Source organism: Ambystoma mexicanum, chromosome 3q (genome assembly GCF_040938575.1).
Source record: "Ambystoma mexicanum isolate Mex_15411 chromosome 3q, UKY_AmexF1_1, whole genome shotgun sequence".
NCBI lineage: Eukaryota > Metazoa > Chordata > Amphibia > Caudata > Ambystomatidae > Ambystoma > Ambystoma mexicanum.
This window is the reverse complement of record NC_090926.1, coordinates 424,146,704-424,169,531: the sequence shown is the minus strand read 5'-3', so window position 1 is coordinate 424,169,531 and position 22,828 is coordinate 424,146,704.

The following is a 22,828-nucleotide window of genomic DNA, read 5'->3' as shown; positions in this document are numbered from 1 at the left end:
ATTCACCTGTGTGCTACCTTATCCATTTCATGTCAACTCCTTATTGATTATAGAGAAGCGTGTTAGTGCCAGATTCTCCGTTGTTAATCTTTATCATATCAGATTAAGTGTGCTATTCAATTATTAATTTATTATAAAGCGTGATATAATATATATTGTTTAAATTATCAAATAAACCTTTTAATTTGCAAAACAGAACTACTTCTTGGCTCAGTGGGGTCAGGGGGATTCCAAGAGAGGGGTGTTATATAGGGGTAGTCATCCAGAACGCATGAACTGGACATAAAGGTATATCAATAAGGGTTTTCATTCAGTATTATAGACTAGGCGTTGACTTAGCTGTAGTGTTGAATTGAATCCTCTTACAATATCACCCATTCGAAATTGGCCTCAGAAGGATGAAAGGCTGAGTTGGCCTTGCCGGGATTCGAACCTGCAAACTTCAGATCACAGCAGCAAGCGTTCAACCCGCTGAGCTATTTTACCGGCCAAGATGATTATACTGACTCTAGTCTAGGAACTCATACTACCACTGGTCAGGGAGACCAAAGCAAAGTAGATATGCCGCAAGGTCTTTGGAATGAATGCAGTGGGAAAGTCCACAGCTGCTGTGAGAATCTGATAGTATTGCATTGTATTGTGTAGTATTGTATTTTATTAGTCAGTTATATATAGCACTTTTTCCTGTTTGTATGGCCTCAAATCGCTTTGTGGTAGCAACGCACTTGGGCACCAGAGTCCAGGTATGGGAACGTTCTAAGATGTGGAGTAGAATGCGTGTGCATATTTGACCAAGAATAGGATTTAGGAGGCCTGGCTAGGCTCCAGAAAACAGCCCGAGAGTTCAGGCACGTGGGTGGCGATTGAGGGTAGTCATGACAGAGCTCTAGTGCAGGAGAATGGATATGTACCCAGCTAGACCAAATTTGGCATAGGTTGTCGCAGTAGTCTAATGACAGAGGTGTTGAGGCAAGTCTGGTGCTTCAGTGTGAAACGGTTAAGTGACCAGCTAGACTGAATTTGTCATACTCATAGCTGTTTTCTAGGGTGCATGGATGGGAAGCCGTGCCTTCAGCAGATGTCCACTGAAGTCGTGCATTGATACATACCTTAAGCTCAGATGGAGCCTATCTTTGATGTCGCTTTGACCTCTGGTCCTCTGTCAAAAGAAAAAGACAGCTAACTTTGTATGTTTTTTCTAGGCACTATGGGCAGGGTACTGCTAAGTCTACCAAGGTCAATAGACTGGTCACCCTGGATCATCTTCTGGTGGGAAAGGCAGGCTACCATGGGAGCCATACTAATAAGATTCTCTGAGCGCAATAGACCTATATACTAAATAGACATAGATATTACATATCTTACACGCTCTACAGCCACTAACCAAAGCCGTCTAATAAGTGCTATATCAGGGATACCTGCATGTAACCAATGTATAGGACAATGGCTAACCTGAGCAGTTATAAGTGCAATGGGGGTTGCTAACATATATCTTTGAGCAACAAGGGCGGGCTGAAACTTGTAGGTGTAGTGATCTAAGTGAACAAATTGTGTTAACCTGCATGTGCTTTCCTCTAGTTGCCATGTCAGGCCATCCACATATCCAGGCACAACCCCATTGGCTGTCCTTGCTGGTATTGTAAGTGGGCTGATATCAAAATGATTGGTCCAGTACCAATCCCAGTACGGTTTTATGTCATTTCATCGATGGGTGGAATTTCAATGTTTCTCCCCCCCCCCCCCGAGTATTTTTACCAAAAAAAGAAACAAAATAGTTTATTATTTTATTTTTGGGGGGTTCCCCCTCCCCTAAGCCCCCATCCCCCATTGTCTTTACCTATTTCCGACCACCCCCACCCCATATATATACTTTTCTAACACCCTACATATTTCGCTGAGTTTTTTCTGTAAAATGTACCCAGGAGAAAAAAACATCGAAATTTCACCAATCGATGAAAGAGCGCTATACCCCCCAGTACATCTTCTTGATGCAATTAATAGTCTGTCCTAAAAGGGCTTTAGGCGCATTGGGCTGGTTCTCACCTATGAGCTATAACATATTTCTGACCCCTAAACATCTGTCTAAGTGTGTCATGTTACATACCCCCAAAATCCATTTTAGTGCATCACAATTTCCACCTCGACAGACCAATCTAAGTGCATCACAGTTCCTATTGCCAAAAACCAACCAGGAGCGCCGCATTTCCTATCCCAGTAGTCCATCCAATCGAGTATTCTAAGTGCTTTAGCGAGCCCTGGAACAGCAGAACTCGCCTCCAACTCACAGTAGCCCAACATGTCCATGCTGCTTCTGGGTCCAAAGTAAGTGTGCTGTTACAGGGTAGCTACTGATAACTGCAGAGGGGACCCTGCACAATCCCTATTGGTCACTGCCCACCATGAGTTTTGTGAACGAGCCCCATCACGAGTCAAGCTGCAGAAATCACTGGCTACTTCACGAGCCAGACTTCCTCCAGGCGGATTTTTGAATGACTCTTGTCTCCTACCAGGAGCTCCGATGCCCAGACAGGAACCTGACACTTGGATTTTGGATACAGATTGAGGTTCTAGCCAACCACGCTCTGTGGGCCAGAATGTTGTGCGCACCACAGGCAGGAGCACAGCACAACCGGAAGAACTAAATAGGTCTGTCTCTGCTGCCAAAAATGCTCATGGTGGCCCCTGCCTCTATCTAATGCCACATATCTGGAGTGCAAATCACAGGATAACACTACCCACCGGTGGTGCGTACTGAGAATGGCATCATGAACCCCATAGAGGTGAAACAAGGAACTACACACATCTGGGAACATTCCCCACCCCACAAACTGCAAACCAATAGCATCCTGTTCCAAGACCTGCATCTGACTGCACGTATGCCAAGAAGTTCCTGTTCCATCAGAGCACACCATTCGTACAGTCGATCCAGGTTAAGCTCATGCTTAGTACACATGGGTAGAAAGAGACATCGCTGGCTGGAAAAGCGAGTTTGGCACCACCTGCTGCCCTGAAACTACGGAAGGTCACTGTGCAGCCTAAGCCACCGTCAGACACCCTGACCCATCACAAATGAACACACATATCCCATAACGTAGGGAGACTCGGCAGAGAAGGAAGTAGGTAATAGAGGCAGTGATGGTCATTGGGCCGTATTTTCCAGCATCCGAGAACCCTCCCCCAGAACAGGGGTTCCAGGACAACCATTGAAACCCTGTGGACGTTTTTAATTTGCTTTGCCTAAGCCGGGATTCGAACACGTGTAAGCAGTATGGAAGCTGAAAAAGAGACTTGCCCACTACACCAGTTGAACTGTTCAGAACACGTGGGAATGTGCTTCTTAGGATTGAACTCTGCAAAACATTTTAAAGAAAGCAAGGTTTGTAGGTTTAACATTTGTGTACCTTTTATACTTTGTATACAACATCATAGGGAACATTCCCCCCATCTTTGGTTATTGTCCAGGTGTTAATAATTGTTTAATCTCCTGAAATGGAAATGTGTATTAAGAATGGTGAGTGGCTTAGAAAAATCTCCTGTGTTCTCCAACCCCTGGCCCGCCGTTGCTGGTGGGATCCCACAGTTAATCATTTCCATTTCCAGCACTGTACAGAGGTCGGTCTGCACTTGCAAGGTGACATTAATAAACATCCATGTTCGTTGAGTACACATCCTGGCCAAAGTCACCCCGGTCCACGTGATCAGGATGAAGTGGAGGCAGCCCCACCCCTGGTATTACTTCCTGCAGCAGAGATTGGGCTAAATGGTGGTTGCTGATCGCCTGCCCCCTCCTGCCCTCACCAGACTCTCTGGGGGTAAGACTGTGGCCGGTACAGTCTTGATCACCATGAGTTGCGTGGGGGAAATGGATTCATGAACCAGGAAAGCAATGGCCAAAGTAAGGCCAATTCTCAGAGTCCCCATGCACACATGTATGGTACCCGCCCGCTGGGGAGAACAGGTATCCTTCGATGTGGCTCAGTATGCAAAGTCATGAAACGCATACCACCAAATAACTATTGTATACCCAGGGATGCCTGAAGTAACAACGCCATTCACATCAGCACCGTGCAGCCTACCCTGCAACCACAATGGCCCTAGCACAGAAAACATATCTCAGACCCCACAAACCTCCATTGCTGCCCCACCTCTACAACTCACGAGTTGCTCATCTATGGAGAGCTCTTTGCAGGCACCCTCAGGTCATGCTCAGACTGGCATATAGGGCAACAGGGCAATGCCTGCACCAAAAACGCAAAATGCTAGTGTGGGCCAGTTGGTTTGGTCAAAGTGGGCCACTTTGTTAGCCAATGTGGGCCAGTTTGATGAGTTACTTCACTATGTGGCGTGTAGTTTTGACCATTGTTGCTGAATAAATATTGTGTAAATTTGCGCAATTTGCACCACATTGTATGAAAAAACTCCCCTATGGGTACTATTCAGTTCGTCACAAAAGGAATGAATTGCCATTTTAAACGGTGGGACACTTTTTCATTGGTGCACGAACCAATTGTATGCCCCAGTCCGACCCTGCCTCAGGTTCGGATGCACCTGGAAGTGTGTCCACCTAGAATACCAGAGGTTTTACGTGTACTCACCAGGCCCGGTGCCACCCTCCTGCTCTGTGCCCAAGTCCAACAGGGGCAAAGGCAGGTAATGATAAGACTGAGCCCCACAAAGGATAGCGGCGTGGGTCATACTTCAGGAAGGTAAGTAAGTCAAACGGGCAGGCCTCCCAGCGTTCACAGTCTTGGAGGACAGAAAAAAAAGCTGAAGTGATTTGATTATGGTGATGGATTATGTACAGGGATGGTGTCAGGGCCTTTCAATTATTTCTGTTATAATGGGCCCCAGGGCTCTGGGGGGGTCCCATACAGCTGCCCCATGTTGGCGGTCTCATGATCCAAAAAGCATACTCCCTTTAATTTGGACATTACTTATGTACAGACGGAATGATGCAGATGGCCTTTGCTTTTGCCCTTAGGCTTTTCGCCTCCCTCCTGCATTATGCAGGAATATTTGAATCCCCTCATTTAATTTTTACTCCGGTTTTCCGGACATTAGCACTGCACTGTCAAAGAGTGATTCATGGCTTTTCAGCTGGCATTTAGTGTTCCAGCTCCCTGTGTGTTGCCTGTCCTGTGATAATTGGCGGCTATTAACCACTGTGCTGCATTCTCTGACCTCATAATTTAAGTACCCCACAGTGCCTCTTTTTTAACAATTTTGTGTTAAGGGAGGGGGACAACCATGTTGAAATGGGCTCCACCCCACCCTAAAACATCTTCAGCCGACCCTGATTAGATATCCCGGATAGGAGGAGCCCAAAACAAGTAGGAATTTTTGGGAGTTGGTTCTGTCAGAAGATGGATCACTTCCATAGAGTAACTGCTGAGTCGAGGACCAGACACGTGAAAGCAATAGCAGGATTACAATGTCAGACAAACTGGTGACCATGACGGGGGCCTGGACAATTAGGGTTTGAATACCCAGACAGGTCTGGGGTGGCAGGGAAATAACCACTCACATGTTAGCCTGGACATGTTCGAACATGTGAGTTTGTCAGAAAAGGTGGATTGGTCTGTGAAGCAAACACTTGCACGTGTTTGCTATTAAGGACACACTGGGCTTTTTGAAGCAACGTCATGCCTGGGGTAGGGTCAGTCACGATTCCCATCCCAAGATGCTCCCCGATTAGCAAATCTAAAAAAAATCAGGCACGTTTAAAGCTTGAGAATCACTGACAGTGGTGTACTGAGCAGTGCGGGGGTGGGGGTAAAGCTGCCCTCCACATGCTCTTTTGAGAGCCAGACCGGGACATTTGTCAGTGGGACACCTCTCTCGTTTGGCCCCTCAATGAGGTGCCCAACAGGAAAGGTGCCCTGTTGGCTGGACAATGTGTGCTGAGCAATTCCTACTCAGCACGCTCATTGTCCTGGCAGCAGGACACCCTACCCTTTCTGAACGGGAGAGGTGTCCTGCTGCCAGGGCAATGTCCCAAGGAGCTTCAGACAGCAGAGGGGCTCTCATGTTGCTCTGTCTCAACATAGCATTACACTGCGAGCCATTAGGCACTGATGGGAGGGAGGGGGGACTTTTAACAGGGACTTTTGTCCCTTTAGAAATGTGAATAGGAGGAGTGATCAGAAGTGAGAAGGGTGCATAATGTTGCATGTGTTATGAAATAAGTACTATGGCTTTAAAACCGAAGGGGGGTTGTTGGGCTCACATCTGCATGATGCTATTGTGACTTTCCATGCAGAATATGGAGAATAAAACTAAAGCCATATTCTTATTGCTCAACATATTTCTATGATAATGTATACAGTTCATAGTTTACTATGAAAGGCTAGTTTATTTTGTAATGTGGTTTGCTTCCAAGGCATTGCGATAAATAAAGTATTATTTAAGCACATGAAATGCAAAGCAAAACCGCGCGAATGAGACCTTGTGGACTGCATTTGGGGGACTTTTTTTTCCTGGCTAGTCCCGCACACACTCTTGCAATGCTTGATACTCCCTTGCTAAGAGTCTGGTGTCCATGAAGGGCTTGGATAGTCAGGGCTCAGCTACATGACAGTCCTAGTACACCGCTCATAGTGCGTCACACACCGCCCCACCCCCGCCACACACACTGACAACAGGCAGACATGTTGCTGCTGAGCACCCCTGTAGCGCATCCAGCTCAACGCAGACCAACGGCCAAGTGCTATTGCGGCCTGTCTGCAGAAATTATAGCTCAGCTACGGTTTCACGAAACTGCCCGCCAGCTCCCTATTGATAATTGATGTCTTTTTTTGTCTTAATATATATGATTTGGAGAATAAGGTACCCAGCGAACGGTTTCATTTTGAAATGTAGCGAGAACAAAGTGGGAAAGAACAAGGCAGAGTACATAAAAGGCTTTTCTTTCACAAAACAGTTTCATCATTGAACGGAAAGTAAAGCATGGTGTGGCAAGCGGGTGGAGCGTGCAAATTAAAGGAGGGCTTTCATAAAATGCAGTTTCGCTGATGATAGCAGACCGGACAGACTTTGATCCCTGGCTAGAAGCCAACTTTAAGATTTCTGATTAGATCTAGTCCCCACAGAAGGTGTTTGACTGAGGGCTATGGAACGAATTGTTTTCTGTGAAAATAACCAAATCAAACTAAGGGCCTTGTTAGCGGTGTCACGTAGGCCCCCCACTCCCTGATCAGAAGACACTCGGACTCCGTGTTAGTGCGGGCTCCCCGGTGGCTCTGAGGCTGCAGGGAACGCCCTGTTTATTTATACCCGCACACGACGGAGTGGATGTCACTCCGTCGAGTGCGCGCCCTTAAAGGGTCAGCGCCACACTCCTACTTTTTCATAACAACAAAACTGAAAAGTGAGGTTCTAAACTAGCAAACATTAAAAGCACACAAATGGCAAAACCCAGCTGCCCCCGTTTATTGGTGCCCACTCTGGATCCCCAAATGGCACCCCACAAACAGAATGAGAGTCTCTATCACACAGCAACACTGCTTAGTCCATCACATAGTCCATAAAACGGGCAGGTTTCCCTCACCCTGTCCTCAGGGGGTACCTCCTGCCTGTCTCTCTGGCCGGTGTTTCTTCGCCTGGCCCATCCCGGGTCGGAGACTCCACCTGGAAGGGACGAACCGCTCCTTCATCCAGTGCTTCCATGTCCCCCATAGTCTCTGCCCTTGGCTCACCCAGCCTCTTAAAGAAGCTGGCGTTTCTGGTGACAGATGCCGTTCCGTTGGATGCAGTTACCATAGATCCCTTGACCGTTACCATGTCAAGCAGAGCCGGGTCATAGGTGAGAGACAACTTGCCCTGTGGGTGCCGGTTCCTCACCAGCACCTCATCTCCCGGGGCGAGCCTTGGTGGTCTTAGACATCTCCTGTTCTCCCTTTCTGTCCGTGCCCTTCTCTCTTCCTCCACCTGATCATTGTTGATGACGACCGGCTCTCGCTCCCCCACCTCCGTTATTATGTCCCTCGAGCACCGCTGGAACAGTGCCTCCGCTGGCACCACTCCCATGGATGAGTGCGGGGTGGCACTGTATCCTCGCAGGAACACGTATAGTGCCCTTTGTAGGCACTCGCCCTTTCCTTGAGCGATCCTAAACACCTTGTTCAGCGTGCGCATCATGCATTCCTCCTCACTGTTCGCCCGAGGCCACAGCGGAGTGACCTTTCTGTGGTGGATGTCATAGTGCTTCATGAGGTTGGCGAAGCTCTCCCCTTGGAATGGAGCCCCATTGCCGGAGCATAAGACTTTAGGCAGTCCGTGGGTGGCAAAAATCTTCTCCAGTGCTACCACCACTCTATCAAATGATACTGACTCCACAAATTCTACCTCTGGGTATCGGGACCATTCGTCCACCACCACTAGGAAGTGGGTGCCTCTGGTTGTGGATCCAAAGTCTGCATGGACCACTTCCCACGGCCTCATACCCCTGGACATCGTCTCGATGGATGGCTCACGTTGTGCTGGGGAGGCTGCCTGGCACCACACACAGGAGGCTACAAATTCCTCCACTCTCCTCTCTAGTTCAGGGAACCACACTTTCTGCCGGAGGCGAGCCTTGGTTTTGGGGGCTCCTTGGTGCCCCTGGTGCACCAGAGTGATGATCTGCTGAATCTTGGCCTGAGGAATCACAATCCTGTCACCTCTCAGCAGTAGCCCAGAGTCCAAGAATATTAGTTCTCCCCGCACCCTCCAGAGCTGTTCCAGGGCCACCTTTGCCTCATTTGTTCTCCGGCCCAGGGACTCCAACACCGTCTTCCAGGCTCCCTGTTCCATTGCCACCTTCAGAACCCCGAAACACTTGTCAGTCTTTGATGCCTGTTCTAGTTCTTCCACTTGCACCAAGTTAGGGGTGGCCGCCTCAATAACCAGCCATACATGCTCATCCGCTTCCACCGGGCCTGTTGATGGCTGGGTGCCCCCTCTCGGGTGTCTGGAGAGGTAGTCAGCAGCGTTATTGTTCCCCGGGCAGTAGATCAGCGACACCCCGTATTCTAGGAGCACCAGCATCTAACGCTCTATCCTCACGGGTGGTTTGGACAAGGAGCCAGTCATTATGGGAAGTAGAGGCTTGTGGTCCGTGATCACTGTGACTGGTTTTCCCAGGATGCACAGGCGAAAGTGTCTACAGCCCCACAGCACAGCCAGTGCCTCCTGTTCAATTTGCGAATATCGCTGCTTGGCCTCAGAGAGCGCTGTGCTGGCGTAGGCTATCGGGCAGACCTCCTGGTCATTCCCCACTTGTGTGAGGACCACCCCCAGGCCGTAGGGGCTGGCATCCACGATAATCTCAGTCTGTAGGGCCGGGTCGAAGAACGCCATGGTGTCTTCTGCAGCAAGGGTGCTCTTGATGTCATCGAAGGCCGCCTGTTCGAGAAGCCCCCATTGCCAGGTGGTGTCCTTCTTCATTAGTGTCTGCAGCGGCTAGGAGCGGGATGCCAGGTTCCGGATAAAGCGGCCACATACGTGACCATACCCAGAAAGCTCCTCACCTCAGCGACATTCTCCGGTGGCCTTGCTCCTTTATGTCCCTCACCTTGCGCAGATTAGGGGACACGCCATCCGCCTTAAACACAAAGCCGAAAAACTCAATTGTGGTTTGAGAAATTCGCACTTGTCCCTGTACAAAGTGAGTCCCAGGGAGCGAAGGCGCTCAAATGTCTTTGCCAGACGTGCAAGGTGTTCAGCTTCTGACCTAGCAAACACCAGGATATCATCGCTGGTGTTAAGAAGTCCTTCCAGGTCCGCAAGAGCCCCTCTGAGGATGTTTTGGAACACCTCTGCCGCTGAGGAGTCCCCAAAATGGAGTCTTTTTTTTATCTGTACAGCCCCCGGTGCGTAGTGAAGGTTGTAATCTAGTGTGATTCTGGGTGTAGGACCAGCTGATGGTACCCAGCCCTGAGGTCCAGCTTGGAAAAGAACCTCGCCCCCTGCAGTTTCGTTATGATGTTGTCAATGGTGGGGGTTAGGTGCCACTCCCGTTTTATTGCCTTGTTGGGGAGGCGCATGTCCACACAGATTCTCACTGCATCGGGTTGCTTGAGCTTGCGGGCAATCACAATGGGAGAAACCCACAGGGTGGGTCCCTCCACCTTTTTGATGATGTCCAGCCCAACAAGGTTATCCAGTTCCTGATCCACCAGATCTCTGAGGTGGAAGGGCACTTGTCGATGTTTGAGTGCCACCAGTTGAATGGACTCATCTATATGCAGCCAGACAGGTTCCCCCACCATCTGTCCTATGGCCTCAAACAGAGATGAGTGTTTGCTCAATAGCACCTGTATGTCGTCTAGGCACACTGAGTAAGCAACTGTCACGATTCCAAGGGCCTCTGCCGCAGCACAGCACAGCCGAGTGTTATTGCTCACCGGTGTGACATAGAACCTGGCCTGGACCGAGGTGTCACCATATTTCACGCATGCCACACACGCACCGTCCAGCGGGATCAGCTGTTCGCCCCTGAATGTAAAGGTTTGCGCCTTCGGTGCAGCCAGGACCGATGGGGATTACATAGTGTCATAGTGTTCCCTGGCCATCACATTGACCGACGCCCCAGTCTCCACCAGCATCGGTATGGAATCCCCGTTCACCAGGACATTGCACCTGTGCTGCCACTTGGAGTTGGATTTCAGGACGCCCACACTGGACACGAAGAACATATTTTCTTCTTCTTCTTCTTCTTCTTCTTCTTCTTCTTCTTCTTCCTCATCACCCTCTGGAGAGGCACCATTGTCCCCTTCGTCCACTTGGGCCACATTCGATGATCACTGTGGGCGGAAGGAGCCAGCCCTGACGGGCCCTCTGGGAACAACGGTCGGTGTTACCAACCTATACATGCGGGCATAGTGGTCAGCCCCTCCACACCGGCCACACGACTTTCCTATTGCCAGGCATTCTAATGGATGTGGGAGGTCGTACCCGCATTTCAGGTATGAACTGTTCACTGCTTGTCCTCTAGGTCCTTGGCTGCCCGCGGGGTGTCTAGACCCTTGGATTCTGCCGACAGCGCAGATGTCTTCCGTTTTGCTCGGGCACACTCCAGACTCCATTCTGGTCGCCCACAATTCAGAGACCTCATGGAACCTCACCAGTTCCAGGATGTGGGGAAGGGTGATGCCCGGCTCTCGTAGGATCTGGCGGCGCAATTTGCCAAACACACACCCTTGGATGAGTTGGTTTCTTATCATTGTGTCTGGGTCATTCCATGCGCATGGTACGGCCAGTCTGCACAGCCTCCCATAGAACACATCTAGAGTCTCATCATCCTTTAGGCGTGCTGCACCCATCAAGAAACGTTCATAATCTGCATTTGCCATGGGCAGGAAATGATTGAGGAGCGCATCCTTGGCCGCCGTATACAACCCATCAGCTGGTTGCAGGGAAAGGCATATCTCATGTACCGCAGGGCCTGCACAGTGCAGAAGGGTGGCCAACTTACTGTCATCTCTAGTCTCCATGGTGGCCCTGAAGTACATCTCCAACCTGTCCATTCACATTTTCCACCTTGGCCCAGACTCGATCGAGCGCCGAGACATAAAACTCAGACATTGGCTGCAGTCCGCCAGGTGGTTTGGGTAGAGGTCTTGGCGGCAGAATGGGTGGCTGTTGTTGGCCAACTACAGGAGCGGCCAGCTGTTGACCAGCGGCTGCAGTATGTCCTTGGCTCATGGTGGCAGCGCACAGGCACCCCACAGATACAAAAGAAATGGGTCCGCAACTCACCACCACAACTGTAGGTAGTCCTCTGCAGTAGACGGGCCCTGGATGTGGCCACTGGCAACCCCACAGACACAATGTTTCTCCAGTGCAGCAGAGCAGATGCCAAGCAATGTAGAGGTTCCAAAAACTGAGCAGGGTGGGCCCAAGGTGTATACACACAACAGGCCATCCTTGGTTCCACACCCAATCACTCGATGAAAAACAGTGAAAACTGTGAAGAAATCACTTCTAAAAAGCAGGTGCTGCTTCTAGTGGCTATCTGCCACCAGATAGTCCAAAAATTGAGCCTGGATGGCTCACCGGCGCTTCGTAGGAAGCCGTGACCTCCCCGGCCTATTGTACAAAATGGCTGTCAAACCGGTGGATCAATACCCTCTATGCAGCATATTTCGTAAGGTGTGCCTCACATGCGATCATCCGCGCACTTTTGAAAATCACTGCCGTTCCCGGGTAAATATTCTCAGCTCGTTGCCACTGTTAGCGGTGTCGCAGATCAGCCGCCCCGTGAGCCGCCCACTCCCCGAACACAAGACACTCAGACTCTGTGTTGTTAGTGCGGGCTCCCTGGTGGCTCTGAGGCCGCCGGGAAGACCACGTTTACTTATACCCGCACACGACGGAGTGGACGTCACTCTGTCACGTGCGTGCCCTTAAAGGGCCAGCACCACAGGCCTTATTCACAGAAACGTTTTATAATGGCGCAATCACATTGGAAAGCGCTCTGTGAATCATGCCCCAAGTCTCTGTGCAGCTTTCATATATTTTGGTGTCAAGGACAAATGAATTGCTTGTGCTTCATAACAATGCATGGCCACTTTTCAACTGAAATGACATGTTTTATAACTCTTCAATTTCCGCCTAGTTTTCACTCTAAAAACATCCCCCTGACCACCTCGTGTTTTGATTGTGCTTCCTAACAACCAGGGGTAGACTGCAAATAAAAATATGCCTGGAAATATTATTCAAAGTGGCTCCATACTAGTATGCACGAGCAATCCCAGCAACCCCACACGAACATTTGAAGACAAGCATTGGCAATGCCAACAGTTTGGGGTTTTGTCTAGGCATGGGAAAGGCACTTGCCAGGAACTGCCGTAGAGGCATTAACTGGCCATGAATGGTAGCATCTGGAAAATGGTGTGAGTGCCTGGGCATATAATAGCAGTGCCTGACAAATGCCTAATGCCCATACACAGGTAAAAAATGTTGGCTTTGCCAATGCTTTTTTTTAACAGGACTTCAGTGAAGGGCATGTATAGTGCCCATAAAATGAATGGCCGAATGCAAACCTGGTTGAGACATTTCTGTTACACCAGCTCCAATTACGTCATTAACTCTTGAAGACTGCTTTGAAAAACCACTGGCAGACACTTTGAGCACACATTATGATGGTAAGGCTTGAAACATCTAGCCAAAAGAGATCCCAGGAGGATGTATTAGGGGCAGGAAGTAGGTGGGAATGGCCATAGGGTTTAGCATGACCCTTGGAAGTCAATGAGTGGCTAAATAGCCAAACAGCATCAACAAGCTTTCTGCCCCTCCTCTTATGTCATTTCTCCTTATCTGTAGTCTAATGCGATAATTTAAGCTTATATGTATATCCAAAACCAAAAATGACCAAAATAGTGAATTTTAAAGCAGATTTGCCCCTATGTAGGGACTAATGACATATGACATATTTAAGAGTGAATAATAACATACTGGACGCTTTACAACAAATTCTGCACTTCAAAAGGATGTGGGGATAAGGCAAGAGGAAATGAAGGCGGAAGGGTGAATAAGTAAGAGGAACAGAATATCACGGTAACCGCACAAAACAGGCCCATTGTGCAGGCCTGTCCACCCCATGTTATCAACACATTTATTTCTTCTCACTAAAACCCTGCAAAAGAATTGGGTCTCAATGGTAGGGATACCCCCGTCCACTTCACTCAATTAAGGCAAAACTAGTCAAACATTCAAAATCATTAGTGAGGAGCATTTAATCATTAATCTTCTGATGATCTTCTAGCAAATCTTGAATCCTTTTTCCAAGCCGATATTTTATTAAAAACAACTCAACGTGTTTCGGGACTATGGTCCCTTCTTCAGGACCAAATTACCATATTGACTTCTGTCCAAGGATGAGTAAAGGCCAAAACGCTCACTCAGCCCTCACACTTCTACAAATCGAGAGCCAACACAACTAAAAAGGTAAAACAGCACAGTCAAGAGATACACATCCTTTGCCTTTTGTGGTAATGTGGGTTGAGAGAAGGCTATACTCTTCAGAGGGGTATGAATGTGGTTCAGTAGCAACCCAAAAAGCGAAGTATTACAGACTAAAATAAAGGGATGTCCAATCAAGGTTTTATAGAAATATATACACTTTAATTAAACACACGAAATACAATACTAACTAACCAGAGAAGAATCACACAAAATCCACCGCTGAGGAAAGAACACAGAAAAGGCAAGGATGGAAGATGCAGCCCTCTGCGTAATGAATCAGGGTGGAAGGCCAGCAAAAACAACAATGTTCTTGAAAAAGGATATTTACTTCGAAGCAAAAGGGGTTCAAAGTGACCTAACCAGTCTCAAGTAAATCAAGGAGGCAGCTAGCAGTCACTAGTACCGTATTTGCAGTTATTGGTAGTAGAGCAGTGCTGAAACAGACTTATTGGCGCTGTGCGAAGATTGGGATAGAGCAAAAGGTAGCAACAGTGGGCCCTGTTGGTTCAAATGTGTTATACAGTTTATGAAACAAGCTCCAAGCAGTTCAATGGTGAAACCACTAAGATCTTGGCTATCTTTGCTCTCAGGGTGCTGTGAGTCACAATCCAGGGGCTGAAGGACAAGATTAATAATTTTCTCCTACTCCCAAACATGGGGGAGGCTGGCACAAAACTGTAGATGTTCTTAAATACAGTGATGTCCTGGGTACCACTGTGGCTGGCAGAGAGATGGTCTTGCTCCAGCAGCAGGTCACTTTTTAGATTGATGTGAGTCCCACTTCAGGGGATCAGGGATAAGACGGGTCGTTGTTTTCAGGCTCCCAAAAACTGGTGAAGCTGACAAGAAACTTCAGGGGTCCTCCAACACTGTAAGGTCCTGGGTACCACTGTGACGGCAGAAAATCAGCCCCAATGGTATCTGGGGATGGTTACGGGACAGAGCTTGTTTCTGCTTTTGAAACACCTGCCTTCACCTCACCACTGGAGGACTTCAGAAAGGATTGCTCTCTCAGCAGAGTCCAACAAAATCTTCTCAAGTGATGATCCAAACTTGCTTCAAGATATTCCAAGAAGTGGTGTGGGAACCCTTCTCTGAGAGGGGAAATGCCACAGGGGATTGGACTAAAGCTAGCCCACTGCAGGGGTCCAATACCTGCTCTTGAAATGTGTGTACTTCTGATGTCATACCCAAAGTGCTTTGCTTCAGAGGAAGTGGAAGGAATGGGAAAGAGAAAAAGACAGAGAGAATCAAGATAGTAGAACCCTCTGAAAACTGTACAGATTCCCCTCTGGCAACACTAACCACGCCCCCTTTCTGCATCTGTAATAACGAAGGCCTTTGGAAATACAGAGCTCAGGTGTGAGGCCTAGCACTCTGTGAATGGGTGTGCTTTTGGGTTTCTGATCCCAGGCCAGAGTCATGTGGCGTGGCTGTCCTAGGGAACGGGCGTTACCTGCCCTTACAAATGAACAAATAAAAGCAATCCCCCAAGGCTACAGCCCTGTCACCAGACATGTTTGGGGCTTGTCTGGGAGGAATACACATAATTCCACAGCTGAACTGGGCCCACAGGGTAGGCACATGTGTAGAATCATTTTAACATGACTGGCATAACTCAGAGAGATGCTGGCAACCATACCCTAACTCAGGTCTGACTTGCATTTAAAGTTTAGTGGGCCACCAGGGCAGGATCTGATGAGGTATGCTGTTTTTGGAATGTGCCACATATTTTAAGTGTGGCTTTCAAGATGGCACATGTGACTTCTAAACCTGCTTGGTGCCACTCGTAGAGCACTGTGGTATGTCAGAAGGAGGACAAGGACTCTGATTATACAGTCCACACATTATTTGATCAAAGAATAAGGTAAAGCCTAGATTTCCCTATTCGACAAGGCTTCCTTGCCTAACAAAACTAGCTAAGGTTCTTGTCATTCACCAGTGAATATCTAAAAATGAAGAACTGTCCAACTCTAACCTATCTGGCCATACCACTATTTCTAACAACTTAAATAAAAGAGACTGTATCTCTTCTCATGAGGTTTTCTGACTTGACTTTTAATCACTCTTCAATAACCTTCAAATAATCTCTTGTAGTCACTCATAAAGTTCACATAGTAAAGTTTCGCTTTGTGCTTCTTTTCCTTGTTTTGCTTTATGATGATTGGTCCTTCTCTTTTTCCTTTGGTTACTTTGATAACAATTACTGTTCCCTTTGGGAATATCCCTTAATAGTTAATTTGCCTTGAACCTTCCATTGTCAAGTCTCTGGGGCATGTGAAGGGTTTTGACCCATGCTGAATCAATAGACTGGGTAGATGTGGGGATGAGCTGTCGCCGCCCATCATTCCATCCCAGAGTCCAGGAGAACCGCGCAGTTGTGCGCATACCAAAAGCGCCAGGGTTGAAAGGTGGTGCCAAAGGAAAAATAGGAGCACCTGTCAGAGCAAAAGTGCTTTTAAATCACCTCTGTTTCTTTGAGTGCAAGCTCCAAATGTCCATTCCAAACATTGCAAGATTGCTAATACCGGAGACCTTTGTTCAAAAAATCAGTTTTACTGATGTCAAAAATTTGCTGAAATCATGGGCACTAGACCACTCTAAAGATTCAACCTTCTTGTGGGGGGGTGGGGTTCCACATAACCACTCAAATGTAAGGATGCCCATTAAAACAATAGCAAAAATCTCCTGTCAAATTCAAGACAACTCAAAAATGGATGCAATACCGTTACTCACCACTATCAGAAAGCCGGCGTTTTAAAACCACCAGACTTTTGTGTAAAACTGAACAGATGAACCCAAACCAGGGCAAGGAAAGACTTGCTAAGAGGTGGATACAATGTAAAACTATATTCTGAAATTACTTGAAGGAAGTAATTATTTAATGTATATGTAAAAATTGTAAGTTTGATTTAAACTGGGAACTAAAGTGACATTTAGCTGAATTCTGCCTGACAACTACCCCCAACAGGAGAAACCTGCTCAGCCACTCTTCCCAGGCCTAGCTGTATCCTGCTGCCCCCACCAAAAGGAGATGACACCTCTCTGATTAGATTAGGGGAGGGGCACCTGCAGGAGGTTGAACAAAGCACTGTACTGGGCTCAGGCAAATGTTATATTGGGGGGGTCGTAAAATAGCTTCCTCTTGGGAGAAGTGGGAGGAAAAGTGCCTCTGGGAGCCACCTGAGCTGGAGGCGGGGACAGACAGAAGCTTCCCCCATGTGCTTTGGAACCTAAACCACACCCATCTGGGCCAGAGCATAATTTTAAAAAAGATGGATAATTCATAGTACGGACTTGTTAGAATTATATAAGTAATATCATTATTCTTGTGATTTTTCTGTGTACGTTTTAAGAGGTGTTAGGACCCTGTGGTGTATTCTGGGGGGTTGCTAGCGGAAAATAGGGTCTTACTCCAAATGTCTGCATGTTAAAAATCTGACACTTCATCAATTAATGTCCATACTCCTTGCACACATGTGTGTAATTTTTGGTAAATCGCCTATATTGGTAAACCAGTCAAAAAGCGCAAAATGTTGTCATTTTTGAATGCAAGCCCCCAGGAAGATCAGAGGCAGACAAGCATGGACCATAAGGAATATATAATGTGTACATGTAATTTCAACAAATTGTGTATCTGGGCAATATGTATTTGAATCAAATATAGATTGGTGGGCAAATTGACCAGGGGAGGATCCTCTGACCCATAAACAGACCTCATCATGATGACAATCCATTTCCTTCCCCAATCATGGGAGAGGGGAGAATTGGGCCAATGACAAGTAGAGAGGGGCAGGCTCAGTTATGCCACGCACACACCCACTTCCAAAACACGTAAAAAGAGACTGCTGGGACAGGTAGAGACATTCATTTTCCATTTCTGCGGAGCATTTTGACGGCCGACATCCCATCCAGACAGAGACCAGAACCAGGGACCCATAGACAACAGAACTTTGAACCTAGAAGGCCCACTGCAAGCAAAAGTATTCTCAGCAGGCCTTCAGAATCAAGCAAACCTAACCAAACTATTGAACAGCCGGGCGAGCTGGTTGAATTCTTTGCCAAGAACTTTTGCCGGAACCGCAGACCAGACCCAGACCGCTGTGAGCAGAACCAGAGATCCGGATTGCTGTGAGCAGAACCGGTGCCTGATTGACCCGCCGAGCAGAGAGAACCGCTGCTGGACGTGTTGACCAGATCCGTGACGAGGCCCATTCATTTAAAAATTAGGAGTGAGTATCCGCCAGAACTGTGCAGAACCCAATCTCTTAGTTAAAATAATCTAATCCAAACTATTTTAACCTAATTAGAATAGCCTCCTAGAAATCGTGTCATCTGTTATTTTTAAAGCTGCACAGCTGTCACCTGTCAATTCTGCAGCTGCAAGCTGTCACCTGTCATTTTGAGTTTACTTTAAATCCGAAAAACTACCTTCACAAATTCGCCTGTATCTCTGGAACCGTTTGTCCTAGGAACAAGATTTAACTTTCCTCTGAAAGCTTAGAATCTAAGCTTTCCAACAAGCCTAGAATTGACTCCTTATACATTTACCGCAATCGCGATTTACGCACTCGCAAAATTTACCGCAATTTACGATTTGCCCAGATTTCATCATCTGTAAAAAGATAGCCGCTTTTGCCTGAACTGCTAAAATTCATTTGCAACCTAATAACCATCCCTGAACCATTGTTAGGGCTGACCTGAACTGATTTAAAGTGTCTACCAATCACCCTGAACCTCCTATAGGGAATTAAAAGCAATTTTAGCATTTTTCACTTCCTTGCCACCACATTACAAAGCACTCTTGCCCGTGTTTTAAAAAGCATACCTGTTGTCTAAGCTTGCTGGGGGGGGGGGGGGGAACTGAATTCCGTATTGTATTTGATTGTATTCCTGAAGACTGTGTGTGTTACTTCCATCTCCTTGCATTGCATATAGGGGAGGGGGGGTGAATTGCCACCAGGGGAAAAGTGAACATATTATCTCTTGTGAAACCATATCAGTTTATTTTCTGTACTGCATTTATTCCACCTTGCATTTCCTTGAAACCATAAAGCATTTCAGCAACCTCATCCTCTATACTACTTCTAAGTAACCAAATCAGTTTACCAGTAGAACATTATCCATTGTTGATCACTGTCATATTTTAAGTGTGATATCCAATATTAATTTATTATAAAAGTGTGATAGATATATATTGTTATATTTCTCAAATAAACCTTTTAAATTTGCAAAACAGACCTACTTCTTGGCTCAGTGGGGTCAGGGGGATTCTAAGAGAGGGGTGTTATATAAAAGGGTTGTCATTCAGTGTACATGACCTGGACCTAAAAATATATCAATAAGGGTTTCCCTCAGCATCCCAGACTAGGCATTGACTTAGCTGTAGTGTTGAAGTGAAGCCGCTTAACAGGCACTTTCCCAAAGTTTGTTTTCTTGCTCATTTCTCTTGTATGACTGAATCTTGTCTGTCTTTTGGACCTTCTTGGTCTGACTGATACACTGTTCAGTACTCTGTACTCAACTTGTTGTTCAGACTTCCTTTTACTACTTGTATTGGGTTTACTTGGCTGTATTGAATATTCTCATTCACTCTCAATATATCTTTGTTGACTGAGGAGCAGTCCAATAATGATTTCCATTCACTCTGCTTATCTCTTTATTCTTGTGACTGAGTAGGAACATTCCAGAAATGATTTCCATTCACTCTGCTCATCTCTTTATTCTTGTGACTGAGATGAGTAGGAACATTCCAGTAATGATTTTCATTCACTCTTCATATGGTTTTGCTCTCATGATTCTGACATGTAGGAGCAGTCCAATCATAACTTTCATTCACCCTTATTACATCTTTACTCTTGTGACTGGGACAAGAAGGAACATTTCAATAATGATTCACAATCGCATCCCAGGTCACTCATTATCCCTGTTACCTTCTGTGGTGAGGGTTAACGTCACCGGATTCTTCATGGTCTGTGGATCACCTTCCTTTCCTCCGTTACTGCCCTCTCGGTCTCTCTCTCCTTGCTTCTTCTGGTGGCCGATTTGGTACGTCGGGTTTCCACTCATCCCAAACCTGCCATATGGAGATGGTCTTGTCATTGTTGGTTGTATTTCTAATCAACCACAGAGCCTCTGTGGTCGAGCCACCACTTAGTACTTCTCTACCCCCGGTCTCATCAGGATGCCGTGCATCCATTCAACTTCCTGCTGGATTATTTGCTACTGACCCTATCATGTCTGACAGGCCACGGCTCTGCTTGATTGCAGAATGATGCATGTATCATCTCTGCTGCTTGCAGTCAGTGTATAACTCACTTTGAACCTTGCAAGCTAAGTTTTTGATTCCCCAGACTCCTCCACTCTCTGGGATTACATAGCTGGAGGGCTTTTCCTGCGTAAGAAGCTATTCCTTTTTCTCTGCTTGGTTCTCTCTACCTCCATAGCGCATCTTCTTCATCCCAATAGAATGGAATTGTACTAGGACATTTTCTGTTTCGGGATGGCAATAACAAGTTTCATCTTGTTCTTCAGAGCTGTTGTCATCAGGCAGACATACTGGTGTCAATTTGAAGGGTCTTTTAGGGAGTTCCTCCCGAGAGCTGCAGTCCTTGTCCCTAAAGGGGGAGTCTCTCCCTGTGAGGTGCCGCTTGCCTCTACCACTATGAAGGGTATTGCGTAGTGGGCTCACCTCCCTAACCTTACAACCGGGGGCTCCCCCTTGGGGAGAAGAGACAAATACTCGAGATTCATCACAGCAGACACTACAATCAGGATACTGGTGCAGCAGGGCACAGATACACACCATGCTTTTGGCATGGAGCTTATGAAAGGGGAATCTGATTAGCAGAATTCCCTTTCAGAGATGGAATTACCCTCATCATTGTATTACTTAAAACACATTAAAAAAGTCAATGCTTTCACACCCTTGCCAGATAGCAATTCATAACACTCACATCTTCGCTTACCTGTGAGTTGTGCTTGTCCATCAGAGGAAGGAAAGGGCTGATCCACACTAGAAAAGTGTTTATGCATGCGTTTTTGTTTTAAACATTTCATTCCGTTTGTGACATCTTATGTTGTGTTGTGCTTGTTTTTGGAAAGGCCCTTAAAGTCTCACCTACCCTCTGAGAAAGCCTTGGTGAAATCTTTTTCTGATTGTTTGTTATTTGAACTCCGTCCCGTGCCATGCTTCCTTTCATCTCAAAAAGCCAAAAAGTAGAAAAAAAACATCTTAATAAAACTCTTTGCCTATGTGACAAACACAATATGTGAATGGTCTTTAAAGCCAATTGGCTTGTCTTTTTTGTTCCAATGAAGAAAGAAAAACAATACATATATATATATTTTTTAAAGCTGTATAGTGAACCCCAGTGCAAAGAAAAAAGTCCAGCGCTGTGTTAATCCAATTTTAAAATCACACAAGATCCAAGTTTGCATACCTTTTATTGCACTGAAAATAATATGCTGAGATGGTACACATTTTTAGCTGACGAAGGCCCGCAGACTTTATTGTCAGATGGTGCAGTGTGAAATGATTTGTAAACAACTTTGTAGAAATCATTGTGCACTGCTCGATCTGATGAAGCCATCTGTGGGCCTTTGTAAGCTAATCCTTTCTGCATATTATGTCCAGTTAGTCCAAAACAAAGTATCAAAACCTGCATCTCGTGTGATAGTGAACACCACCAAGTAATGGTTTCTAGGCCCTTTGCAAAATGGGGTATAGGCAGGAGGGCAAGTGTATGGGAAGATTGGTAAGGCATACAGAACAGAATTTAAAGGATACTCAAAGGAAAGCACACAGTAACAGAATAGATTTGAATAAAACATCAGCTCTTAAAGAGTTTGTAACAGGGAGTTAGGATGGTGGGTACGTGAAGGAAGAAGTCTCGACAGAGAAGGAGCTGCCTCTAAGAATGTTCTGTTTCCTCTGTTGTGGTGTTGGAGTAGGCAACTTTCAGAAGCATCAGATTTCCTGAGTGAAGGTAGTGGTAGGGAGGCCTCCTGTCTTTCAGATAAGGAGGGCCATGTACATGTTTAAAGGCAAAGCTGAATACTTTGAACGCGATGCAGTGTTTAACTGGTAGCCCTTGGAGTGCTCTGAGAAAAAGAGGAACAGGAGAATATTTGAGGAATCCACCGTTGAGACCGTCTGCTGTGTTTTGTACTAGTCGTCGTCTCTTAGTATGTTTTGCGTGGTTGTTTGCCTAGAATGGATTTGCATAATCGATACATGATTTGATGAGGAAGCATACAGTGGCAGCTTGATTAATACATAGGATGAAGGAGATTTTTTTCTAAGAGACTTGAGGTGAAAGAGCATAATTTCAGCAGAGTTCAAGTTTGAGAGTTAATGCTTAGGTCAGGATCTCAAATGATTTCCGGATTCTTGCATTTTGAGGAGAAGGATGAAAGGATGCCAGAGAGAGAGGGGAGACAAAGTGTTCTTGTGTTTATGTAACAGATGTTTGGGGCGCAGAATGAGGATTTCAAATTTGTTGCTTTTGAGTTTCATGTTGTTGTCCAGTTGTCTCGGGAGGATTGCTCAGCAGCAACATGCTCGCCTTGGGAGCAAGACGACATGGAGCATGCAGGTTCGATCCCTGGGTCCGCGCTTAGAAACCTCTGGGTATTAAGCACGTTATAAATAACATATCATATCATAAGTATCCATGTCTTAACAAGAGACAGACATTGAGGGAGGTTCTGGACGAGATTGACGTTAGAGGAGATTTGAATGTAGAATAGTGTCGGAAGTGAAGTGTATGTTAAAGCTGTGAAAGAGGTCTATTATAGATTTACCATTTATTAAAGAGAATGGGAAATATGGGAAAGCCCCTTGGGACTGTTTGATGGACTAGAGAGCAGGAGGATAGAAGGA